Raw genomic sequence first — 12067 nt, forward strand, 5'->3', positions numbered from 1 at the left:
ATCATAGGAAGGCAATATTTCAATTCTCAACTGAAGCTCCCTCCTCTCAGATACTCCAGTTTGTGTCTCAAAAAAAAAAAAAAAAAAAAAGAAAAGAAAAGAAAAGAAAAGAAAGAAAGAAAGAAAGAAAGAAAGCTAGTTATAAGCTAGGCAGCACAGCACCATATATTTGAAAATGTCCACAAAAGTAAATTTTAAATATTCTCACTAAGAAATGTATATGAGGTAATGGCCATATTAATTAAACTTAATCATTCTCCAATACACTCAAAGATAAAATATATGTTGAATAGCATACCATTTCAATTTATTAATTAAAAATACAGTAATAATTTTGATTTTACAGTATGATAAAAGTCTAAAAGGCAATAAAATCTATTAAGTGAAAACTAAGGTGATAAAATATGTCAACAATGTAATTTGTCTTACAACATGTTTCAAAATGAGACTAAAGAAAAATTAGGCACTGGACAAAGACTTTATGACAAAATCCAAGACTTTAAAGGTTGATTGAATCTTCCTTTTGAGGGTATATTCTCAAAATTCATTTACCTAGGGCTGAAGAGATGGCTCAGCAGTTAAAAGCATGTATTTCTCTTCTAAAAGGACTTGTGTTCAATTCCCAGCACCTATGTCAGCTGTCTCACATCTGCCTATAACTCCAGCTCCAGGAGATTGGCTGCCTCTGGGCTCTGCAGGTACCACACACACACACACACACATAATTAAAAATAAAAACAAAATAATTTTTAAATACATATAACTGGGTGTGGCACCATATGCCTTTAATCTCATCAGTTAGGAGGCAGGAGGATCTGAGTTCGAGAGCAGCCTGATCTATGGACGAAGCAAGTCCCAGGCCATCCATGGCTACACAGTGAGACTCCGTCTCAAAAATAAAATAATAATAATTTTAAAAAACCACCTCAGAGCCGGGCATGGTGGCGCATGCCTTTAATCCCAGCACTCGGGAGGCAGAGGCAGGCGGATCGCTGTGAGTTCGACACCAGCCTGGTCTACAAAGTGAGTCCAGCATTGCCAAGGCTCCACAGAGAAACCCTGTCTCGGGGAAAAAAAAAAAAAACACCTCAAAGCCGTGCCTGGTGGCGCATGCCTGTAATCCCAGCACTTGGGAGGCAGAGGCAGGCGGATCGCTATGAGTTCGAGGCCAGCCTGGTCTAAAAAGTGAGTCTAGGACAGCCAAGGCTAACACAGAGAGACCTTGTCTCAAAAAACAAAAACAACAACAACAACAAAAAAAAAAAACCCACCTCAGAGGTAATTCATAAATTCTTATGTAAGAAGAGACAACTGTGCAAGATTAAAGTAAAGCATCTGCTCCAGCCCTGGCCACAACAGCTCCTTCTTATGGAAAATGCAACTAACAGAGAAAGGTGTATGGTCAAGATGCCAGCCTGATGGGGCTCCCATAATCACCCTTTCCAAAGGTCAAGGAACAACATGGAGGGGGAGGTTGGAAGAATGTAGAGTCTGACGATTGGAACAGGGTCATGAACTGCTGTCTTCTCGAATGACACGCTGTTGCACTCATGAACTCACATTAACTGTAGTTATCGCTCAAGGAGCTGCTTGGCAAGACTGGACTTGTCAGCATCCAGTCATGGCTGGGGGACGGTCTCTCCCTTCCTAGAAAGCTAATGGCAACCGATGGCTGATACGGAGGCAGAGTCGGAGTATTCAGACGTATGGCTCCTGCTGACTTGCCCTTTCTCCAGTGCGAGCTCTCCACCCTGCCCATGAGGGTGGCCCTGGGTAAACACAAACAAGAAGACATGATAGTGGGCTTGCTGGAAGGAGGGGAGACTGGCAGGAAGGAGGGGAACAGCAGAGGGCGGGTGATGACCACGACCAGAATGTGTGTCATACATGTGTGGAAATGTCAAAGAATAAATTAAAACGTAAGCAAACGAAGATGATCTTGAGTAGTAGAGGGCTCGCTTCTTTTACATTTCCTCCTGCTGCCTCTATTAAGAAAAGAGAGCTTAGGTAATGGTTCCCCAGAGGTCCTTAGTGTAAGCTTTCTACTGTTCACTAAAAGTGGCAGATGGCTGCAATTATTGTTCTACAATATTTACACTGACACAAAAATCACATCGTTTCTCCATGTTATTCTGCCATTCATGACACTGATGAATTTCTCAAAGCTTTGAATTATTTATAAACTAAAGGGGGAAAATACTCTTCAATCCTGTGATCCATTTTAAGAGCATAATGTTGTATGTAGTTCCTACAGAAAATATCTGTGGGGCCTAATTATTTGGATAAAAGTTTGGTGTGTCCAGTGACCTTAAATGACACCAATTATTACAGTCTGCAGCTGGCAACAGGATTATGCAGGGAATCAGGATGTAGCTCTGAGGAGGGTTTAAAGCGACCTCTTGAAGACCTGGTGCCCGGGGAGTACCACCTCAAAGGCTCTGGAAGAAATACTTTCTTTGATACAAAATATTTTAACTTCAAACACAAAGTATTAAAGGATGTCTTTTTTTTTAAAACTGCGAACTTTAAGCCTTGAGGTTCAGTTTTCACACAAAACAGCAAAAAGGCTTCAATTACCAACTCCAGCACTCGCAGGTGAGAGGCTGGGACTCAGGGGCTGTGTGGAAGAACAACAGTAAAGGCAGGAGCTGACAGGATCTAGATAAGAAAGCACTGCCGAGCACCCTACTCGAGCACCCGACTCCTGCCTGTGATGTGCCAGCCGGGCTAGCTGCTCAACTGGGAAGGCATCCTGCGGTGCCCCACACTGTGAGGACACCAACAGCTCAGATGAGAAGCCAACAGGTGACTGCAGGATGCAAGCCTGTGTTGTCTCAGGTGGGTGTGAAATGAGCAACTGCACTGTGAGAAGAGACAATGCTGCTTTCTTGTAGTCTGCCAACGGGATTGTAGGTTTGGGTTTGCAAATACTTGTGGTCTACACCCTGGCAGTTGAGGGCTTTTGTCACTGCAGCATGCCACTTCTGCGACTTCCTGCTGTGTCCTTTCTCAATACTCTAAAACTCTGCTGAGGACAGAAATAAAAAGCACCACCACACCACTAAGTCAGCACTCCTCCTCATCGTTCAAACTACTTGGTTCCAAATGTATCATGCCTCCTTCTATTACAGGGTTAATCTCTCTCTCTCTCTCTCTCTCTCTCTCTCTCTCTGTGTGTGTGTGTGTGTGTGTGTGCGTGCGTGTGCATGTACATGCGTAAGTGGAGGCTGGAGTATCTTACATGATAAGGGGTATCTTACGTTTTGAAGGCAGGGTCTCTGTGACCCAGCTGGCTACACTGGCTGGCCTGTGAGCTCAGGAGATGCCCCTCTTTCCACCCACCTCACTCCCCAGCACTGCGCCTCAGAGCACACATGGCTTTTATGTGGGTACTGGGAACTGAACTTAGGTTCTCAGGCTTGTGTTGTAGGCACTTGACCAAATATGCTATCTCGCCCAAGAATATATTTTTTTAAACTCCAAAATGGGAAAAAAAAAAAAAAAACTGCTTCAAAATTCCCTCAGAAGCTAAAGCCAGAATCTCTCATCAATTACCTAGCAGTGAAACTAAAGAACTGTAATTTTCTCATTTTGGAACTATTCCTTAGAAAGGGAGAGAAAGCTCATAAACACAGTATTTAAATACAACAAACAAGTGTAAAAAGCGTACACTTTCTCTGTCTGATCATCATGCAGCTGTTGCGCTTTTGCCTGTGCAGACACTGCTTAAGAGCCGGTTGGTCTAGCCACACCTCCTGTTCCCAGTCCAACACCTGATCATCTTTATCAAACTAATGGACAGAGTTGAAGTAGTAGAAACCCTGGGTAAAATATATGCTACAGGTAAGGTGACAGGTAAGGATCTTGTGCAGGAAGAACAGTGACAGACACACAGCAAACACAAGCAAATGCAAACAGCCATCTAAATGCTACCTACCCAGTTACTTCTGCAACAAAGTCTTCCGGTGAACTTCAAAAAGAAGCTACAAATAACACAAACACGCTTTTTTAAATGCCTCTATAAGGGTGCTGTGAAATGTGAGGCCTGGAGTGTGTAAGGAAGAGTATTACAGTGACTGTTCTACTGCTGGGTTGTGTTTTAGCAACCGTGAGGACTTTGCTGTGTTTAGGAACACTTACACTTTGGAGTTTAATTGCAATCAGCCCTGCCCATACTTGCTTTTTAAAGAAAGACTGAATGAAGACAAGAGTATTTTTAGCATGTGTCTTAACAAGATAACAACCTTTCCCAATCCCCATACTCAGCAGTGACACTCACAAGGCAGGACATGTCAGGGTGCAAGAATCAGACTCCAGGGAACAGTTGTCAGGAGAGTCGGGATTTTTCAACCGAGAAATGCCCACATGGGGGCTGGTAAAAAGGATTCCACCACTGCTCCCTCCAAAGCACAGAGTAACCTGCACCTGCCCATAGATCATCATCAGACATCGAAGTAAATATCAGGCACTAGCCTACAGGTTCACTTCTGCAATCTGACTGTGTCCCAGCCAGATCCTTATAGCTGAAACCACCACCAGCCAAGGAGACCCAGGAGCTGACCGCCTAGACATTCATACAGCCAAACTTTTAAGCACCATCTTCACCCTCAGAGAGCATTTCCCTGAGACCTGGAACTAAGTAAGTTTTCCTGTTTTCTATTAAGAAGCAGTGATATTCCTCAGTTCTCAAATTTATTATGAAAAATGAATAATATTCATTAAGACCCAGAAATCAAAAGAAATGACCTTTTTTTTCACTTAATATTGTACTTGTGGCTTATAAAGTATTACAGGTCAATTTTCTTAATTTTTCTGCAGACATGTATAACAATTTGTTGAAGAATTTATGTCACTAGCTTTACCCCTAGAAAAGAAAAGCTGTCTGTTACAATAATGCGCTCAGACACAGTCACTGAATAATGAACATTAAAAATAAACGATCCTGACTGCCACTGCTAGGATGAAAAGATGCAAGGGGATTTTTCATCAGCCTAACAGCCAGAACAAAACAATTTATCTATTTTTTTTTTAATCAGTTTCTTGAAACTCACCATACAGCTAAGAATACAAGGAGAGGGGGAGAAGGCTCAGAGGTTGAGAACACTGCTGCTCTTCCATAGGGCCCAACCTAGTTCCCAGCATTCACAAAGGCAGCTCACAACTGCCTGTAACTCAAGTCATGGGATCCAGTGCCCTCTCTGGCCTTCAAAAACACATTTTCATATGGCATTCACACACAAATAAAAATCTTAACGAAACAAAAAGACCCAAATGAGCTAAACTCTGAGAAGAAAAAAACAAGTCCTTTCAAGGACAGGAGAGACCCACAGCTAAACTTCCATCCCTGGTGGAATGACAGGAAAAGAAATCATCTGCCACGTTAGGAGAAACAACCAGGATTTATAAGAATTTACAAATGGCCACACCAGAGCTGGCAAGAATACATACACTAAGGCCTCCAGGTAGAGAGACAACTGCAGTGGCCCACTGACCCCTCCCACCAGACATCCAAGGGAAAGCACACAGGGATGCACACTAAGGTCCAGAGGTTGGGCATGAGGTGAGAGGTGCCCTTCTAGAAGCAGCCAATACCTCTCCTTAGTGCAAGTCAACAGCCCTCTGATGCCAGAGACATTGGGACAGACAACATGACACTAACTCTCTCCAGGCCCTTGGGTTTTTATACAGTACACAGCAGCACTTCCTTAAACAGAAGCTTATTTGAAAGGCCTAAAGCCATTTATAATTCTTCAAACAAGCTGTGGCAAAACTGAAGTCAAATCTAGATGACATGCATGTCATAATTGCTTATTTATCAATAAGAGATTGTAAGTCTCTTTGAGACTCCCTTGGCCTTCACCAAAATGGCCCCAGAGGCAGAGTAGCAGGAGAGAGATGCAACAGTGTCCAGAGTACAATAACAAAGGGCAACACAATTCCCTAGAAATACCAAACTCTGGTGGCTATAAAACAAAGAGAAATTACCTATGGTGTGCCATGGTTTGTGGAGCTGGAGTAACTGAAGTAAAAATAAAGAAATAGTAATGCTTGGAAAAATGAAATTACAAATGCACAAGAAATGGAGGGGGTAAACGTCAGCATTGCAAAGCTGTTTCTGGAGGCTAGAGACATGGCTCTGTGGCTCAGAGCACCAGATACTCCTCTAGAGGACCCTTGATTGATTACCAGCACCACATGGTGGTGAGAAGAACTAAAATTGGATTTCAGGGTTATGGGCAAAGGTTAAGAAATCGGCCTACAGGGGATAATCTGGCTAGCTGCAGGGAAGAACCAGCCTTTCCACCCACCAGAGACAGAGTTGCTTAAAAGACCCAGTTTTATGGCCACATTCCTTCCTGCCCACCAGAGATAGGGTTAATAAGAAACCAGACACTTGCCTGAACAAAGAGAACCAAGAAAGCTAAGCCATGTGCAGTCTTGGTGCCTTTTTCTGTAGCCTGTCACCTTTAGATAGTAGACCTCCTTATGTTACTCAACCAATAGGCACTTGCCAGGCTGGAGCTCCCCTGCTCTGGGGCACTGGGAGGGATGGGAACCCATAAGTTTACCCTCAGCTCAGAGATCGAGGCTCTTTCTAGATACCACTGTGTAGATGACCATCAAAGCCCAACTCAAGTTGAAAAAAATTAAAGGTCCTCATGTATATTGCATCAGTATCGAGTCCTGGTGGCCTTTTTTGGGGTTCTCGCAATCTGGGCACAGCAGTGGCTCACAAGCAGCTGCAACAAGCTGTGGCAAAGCCCTGGGGCTCCAAAACCATTCTGTCGTCTGCAGGCACCAGACACATGAGTGGTGCACAAATATACACACAGACAAAATACCCATACACATAAAGTTAATTTTTTTTATTTTTAATTATTAATTTTTGAAGTTGTTTCTGGGTTCAAGAAGTAAGACACTTGACACAAACCAGCCAGTCTGATTCCAAACCCCAGGACCCACACAGTAGAAGAAACCAACTCCTACGAATTGTTCTCTAACCTCTACAGATGTTCTGTGGCATATGAGTACCCACACACCTACTGTAACACACACACATACACACACACACACACACACACACACACACACACAATAGATAAATAAATAAATAGTAGCAAATGTCTTAAACTCCCAATCTTTAAAACAACAAATGATAAAATATGTAAGTAGAGAGCTACAATATTGGGAGGAAGGGGCAGACTACCACTATCGAGTCTAAAGATACTTAAAGAGCCCTGAAGGCTGTCTTCTGAAAGGCTCTGTGAGATGCCAGGAGACTGAGGTAGGAGGGTCCCCTGAGCTTAGGAGCTCAAAGCCTGAACAACAGAGCAAAACTAAAACAAAAGACAAACAACTTTCCAAACTGAAATGAAATAAAACAGAACTATAAATTTCTTAGAAAAAGGCATAAGTATCATCGCAAACACAAAGAGCAGAAATCAAAATAAACAACAATGAATAATAAATCAAATACCTACCTAATAAATCAAATCACCTACCAACCAAGATAATGGTGAAAACGTGACTAAGCAAACTGAGACAAAAGTAAGGTCTCACACACACACACACACACACACACACACACACACACACACACACACACACACACTTCACAGGATCTGTAGCCATAATATATGAAAGCTTCATGGAAATTAATTTTAAAAAGCAAATAACTCAATATCCGCAAACAAGAAAATGGCTTTAGCAAGCATTTCGTAAGTGGAGATATGAAAATGGTCAGTAAGTAAAAGAAAATACCAAGTACCTCATTACTCCTCAGGGAAAAGCAAACAAACCATGAGAGAGAGAGTTCAGTTCTGGTAATAGCCTATTACTAGAAGAACAGAGAAAGGACCTCTAAAAATTCATCTCTCCATTTAAAAACCAAATGAGAACACTGGCAAAAATTGTCCAAGTAAATTTTTCCAAAACTCTAAAAATTAACAAAAAAAACTTTGAATGTGTGACAGGCATTAATCCAAAGAAAACTGGACAGCCCCAGTGAAAACAAGTTTGGTGGTGTTTTCAACTTGCTTTGATTTCATCCCAGGCACCAGACTGTGTGGGTATCTAGTAACCTAGCCACCCAGCATCACATCCCAGCAAACACGAGCACCGAGCAGCCACTGAAGGGGACAACATAAGGTTGGAATGTCCCCAGAAGCCCATCCGCAGAGAATTACCCCTGGGGCTGGTCTGGCAGCACCCGTAATGTTCATCCTCAGAGTCTGTCCTTAGTTAACCTGCTCCAAGCTCATTGTGCAGAAAGAGCACTGTGTCCCCCACAAAAAGAAAATCAGCTACAATTACTTAGCATTACAGCTGCCTGCAGCAGAGAAACCAATTAGAGTTAAAGGGGGGATGATCAAAAACTGTTAAAAACTAAGAAACCAAGGTTCACCTAAGGTTCCAATATATGCTTAGGAACTAAGAAGGCCAAGCCTACACCCAGCCAAATGCTAGGAAGATCCTAGTATTTTGGCGGGCCCTTAGGATCTGCATAAGCAGAAGTAAAGACACATTTATAAGGAGGGTGAGGACTTGCCAGGGTGGGCCCACAGCCACCCCAGTGCTCAGCGAAGGTGTGAAGACGCCACCCTGTACTATCTAAGCCATCCCTTACCTTATGAGATAGCAGCTGTACGCTGTGCCTTGTCTTGGGTAACTCCACTTTTCAAACAGCAGTGTCCTGGTTTGTTTCCTGTTGTGACTGACAACATTAGCAAATCAGCCTGGAGAGGAAAGGGTGTGCTTCAGCCTACACTCTGATATCTCTCTCCAGCACTAAGTCAGGGCAGGGATTAAGCAGAGCCCATGAAGGAGGACTGCATACTGGCTTGCCTGCTCTCTGTGGCTTGCCCAGCCAGCTTTCATATACAGCACAGGACCACCTGCCCATCACACCCTGTGAGCTGGACCCGCCTGTATCAGTCAGCTCCACTCCACATCATGCCCCCAGGCCAGTCTGATGGAGGCAGTTCCTTACTTGAGGGTGCCTCTTCCCAGGGGACTCTGGGGTGTGTGGATCTGACAAAAACTACCCAGCACAAAGAGTTGGCTAGATTTTGAGAACAAATGTTGAGGCAGAGTGAGTCAGCATCTTGTTTGTGTGAGCACAAACCCACCATCTGTCTGGTTCTACCATGGCACAGACTGATGGCGAACAGTCCGACAAACAAAATATGGACTTACCAAGTTAAATTAGAAATGCGTGGACACAAGCAAATATCTGAAAACACTGAGCACATGCGATTATCTCACCAATGTAACTCCCAGTCCTGTTACTAAAAAGTCCCACCACACCCACAGGGTTCAAGCAGAATTGCCACAGCAAAGACTCTCTACCTCTTCTGTCTCCAGGCTCCAACAGTTTCTCCTCCCCACAGCACACAGACCACTTGAAACTGACATTCAAACCTGTTTTGCTCCTGCATTGACAACTCTGCTCTCTCTGAACAGGTTTGTGCCTGCAATTTGTAGAACTTCTTATCTGATCCCCTCCAGACGCTTTCCTTGTCTACATCTGAGCTCTCAGACTCTGCTTTCAGGTCAGGCAATTTGGACTCTGTAGCCTCCTCAACACTTTCTTAGCCATTCTCTCTCTCTCTCTCTCTCTCTCTCTCTCTCTCTCTCTCTCTCTCTCTCTCTCTCTCACACACACACACACACACACACACACACACACACACCACATGCATGCGCCCAAATGTATAAAATATAATATGTAATCTCACAATTAATATAATTAACACCAAAGTAAAAGAAGCCATGATTGCCAATGACCATGACCAGTGAATTCAGTAGCACTTGGGGAATTAATGTCAGTGAGACTGACTGTAGCTTGTGAATTTTTCATTAATCAATAAATTCTGACTTTTTAGAAAGACGCAAACCTGTCAACCTGTTTTGAACATGGCATGCTCACAACAAAAGCCCCTCGGTAAAGACCAAGGCATTTAAGAAATCTGTGTGGCCATTAGGTGACCACTGAACTAAAGAAACCTTACTAACTGAGGGGGACGAAGAACACACAATTTAGAGAAATAGCTAAGTAAAGTCATTAAAAATAGCAGCAGCAACAAATCCTACAAAAAAGAGTTTTCCACAATAGCCACATTACTTTTAAATGTGCACTTTCAACAACAGAAGTTACTAGAAACAAGAAATGAGAAAGTATGGCTTGGGTGTGCATAGAAAGAACGTTAATGAAAGCTATCTGAGGGGCTGGAACTGTTGTTCTCAATGGGAAACAAGACAGATAGACAGACGGACAGACAGACAGACAGACAGACACTTCGTAGGCATGTATGCTGCCTAGTTTTTGTCAACTTGACACAAACTAAAGTCATTGGGAGCCAGACCCTAGAGAACTGCCTCCATTAGGCTGGCCTGTAAGCAAGCCTGTGGGGAATTGTCTTGATTCGTGGTTGATGCAGCTCGCTGTTGGCAGTGCTCTGGGCAGGTGGTCCTAGGTGGTAAAAGAAAGCAAGCTGAGTAAGCTAGTGAGCAGCTTTCAACCGTGGTTTCTGCGTCAGCTCCAGCCTCTAGATTCCTGCCTTGAATGCCTGCCCTGACTCACTGAGACTGACTGTGCCCTCAAAGTTGGAAGAGTAAGCAAATACGTACCTCCCCAAGCTGCTCCTGGTCATGATGGCTACCACAGCAGTAGAAAGACAACTAGAACACCCAGCAATTGGCTTTTACAAATAAGTTCTAAGAATTAAAAGAAACCATGTAAGGAATTAAGACAGCATGCCATCAGTATGTCATCAAACAAAGAATGTCAATAGACAAAAATTACTTTAAAACTCCCAAAAGAAACTATGAACTTGAAAGCTACAGTAACTAAAAGAAAAAACTCACTAGACAGGCTAAGAAGATGTGAGCAAGTAATAAAATCATCTGATATAAAGAACCCTGAATGGATGCAGAACAAGACAAACCTAAGACAGACAAACTGATATAATCCAGCCTACAAAACAGAAATAAGAAGGAGGGACCCTCTCAGATACTGACTGGAGTTATGTCTATCAACATACCAATAATGAGAATTATAGAGAACAGGACAAACTCAGAAATCAGTACTTAATATACATTGTATTAAGTCAGTGTTCCATTGTTATAACCAAATATCTACCACACATCATAATAGGAGTGTATGAAAGAAAGAAATCAATGATACGGGGAAGGCAAATAGTGGGGAAGGGTGAGCCTTGGACTTTTTAATAAAAATCAACCACTGTCAGAGCCAAGGCCCCATCTCTTTAAGGTTCCATTACCCCACCAACACATTCACTCTGGAGACCAAGCTCCTGCGGCAGAAACCTCCGCTGGACAAATGATCAGAGGAACCAAACTATCAAAGCCAAGAAGAATCTCTCTAAGAGGGAAAAAGTGACAAGTGACTCACGGCGGAAGGGGGTTACTGACGGCATAAGTAACTAACTCCTCCCCAGACACCAGGGCAGGGAGCCTGAAAGCACCAATATAACATTCAAAATCTCAAAAGACCGTGTCAACTGAGAAATCTGTATCTGGTGAAACTATTCCTCAAAACATGAAGAAGAAATTAAGACATTTCTAGATAACAAAAACAGAGCATTCATCCATAGCTGAACTGTACTACAAGAAAAATCAGGCCAATATAAAAGCTCACTAGACAGCAATTCAAATTCATTCAAAGAAACAGACAATTAGTAAAGGAGACTGCATGGGGGGAGGGGTGCTACCTACACGCATGTGCTTAAGGAAGGAAGCCAGATGTCAACCTTGGGTATCATGCCTCAAGCATTTTTGTCCTTGGTTTATGATATACTACAGATCTGTAATCCCAGATATACACAGTCTATTACCTGGTCTAAGCCTCCCCACTTAGGTAAGAGTGGCTTGTTCTCAATCCCAGGAAGCAGTCTGTCTCTGCCTCCCCAGTGCTGAAACCACAAGCATGTGACACGCCACCAGCTTTTTTATGTGAGTTCTTAGAAACAAACTACAGTCTCATCTCATGCTTGCACGACCATCCCTTTACTGGCTGCACTATCACCAAATTAATGGATAGGGTGTA

General features: G+C 43.1%; 1 protein-coding gene across 1 annotated transcript in view; it reads right to left on the reverse strand.

The window, feature by feature from the left end:
• Positions 1-12067, reverse strand: part of VWA8 (von Willebrand factor A domain containing 8) — a 312204-nt gene that overhangs the window by 280187 nt on the left and 19950 nt on the right. The gene's annotated exons all lie outside the window — the stretch shown is intronic.

Source organism: Acomys minous (assembly GCF_964271855.1).
Source record: "Acomys minous genome assembly, chromosome: 18".
In the NCBI taxonomy this organism is placed as follows: domain Eukaryota; kingdom Metazoa; phylum Chordata; class Mammalia; order Rodentia; family Muridae; genus Acomys; species Acomys minous.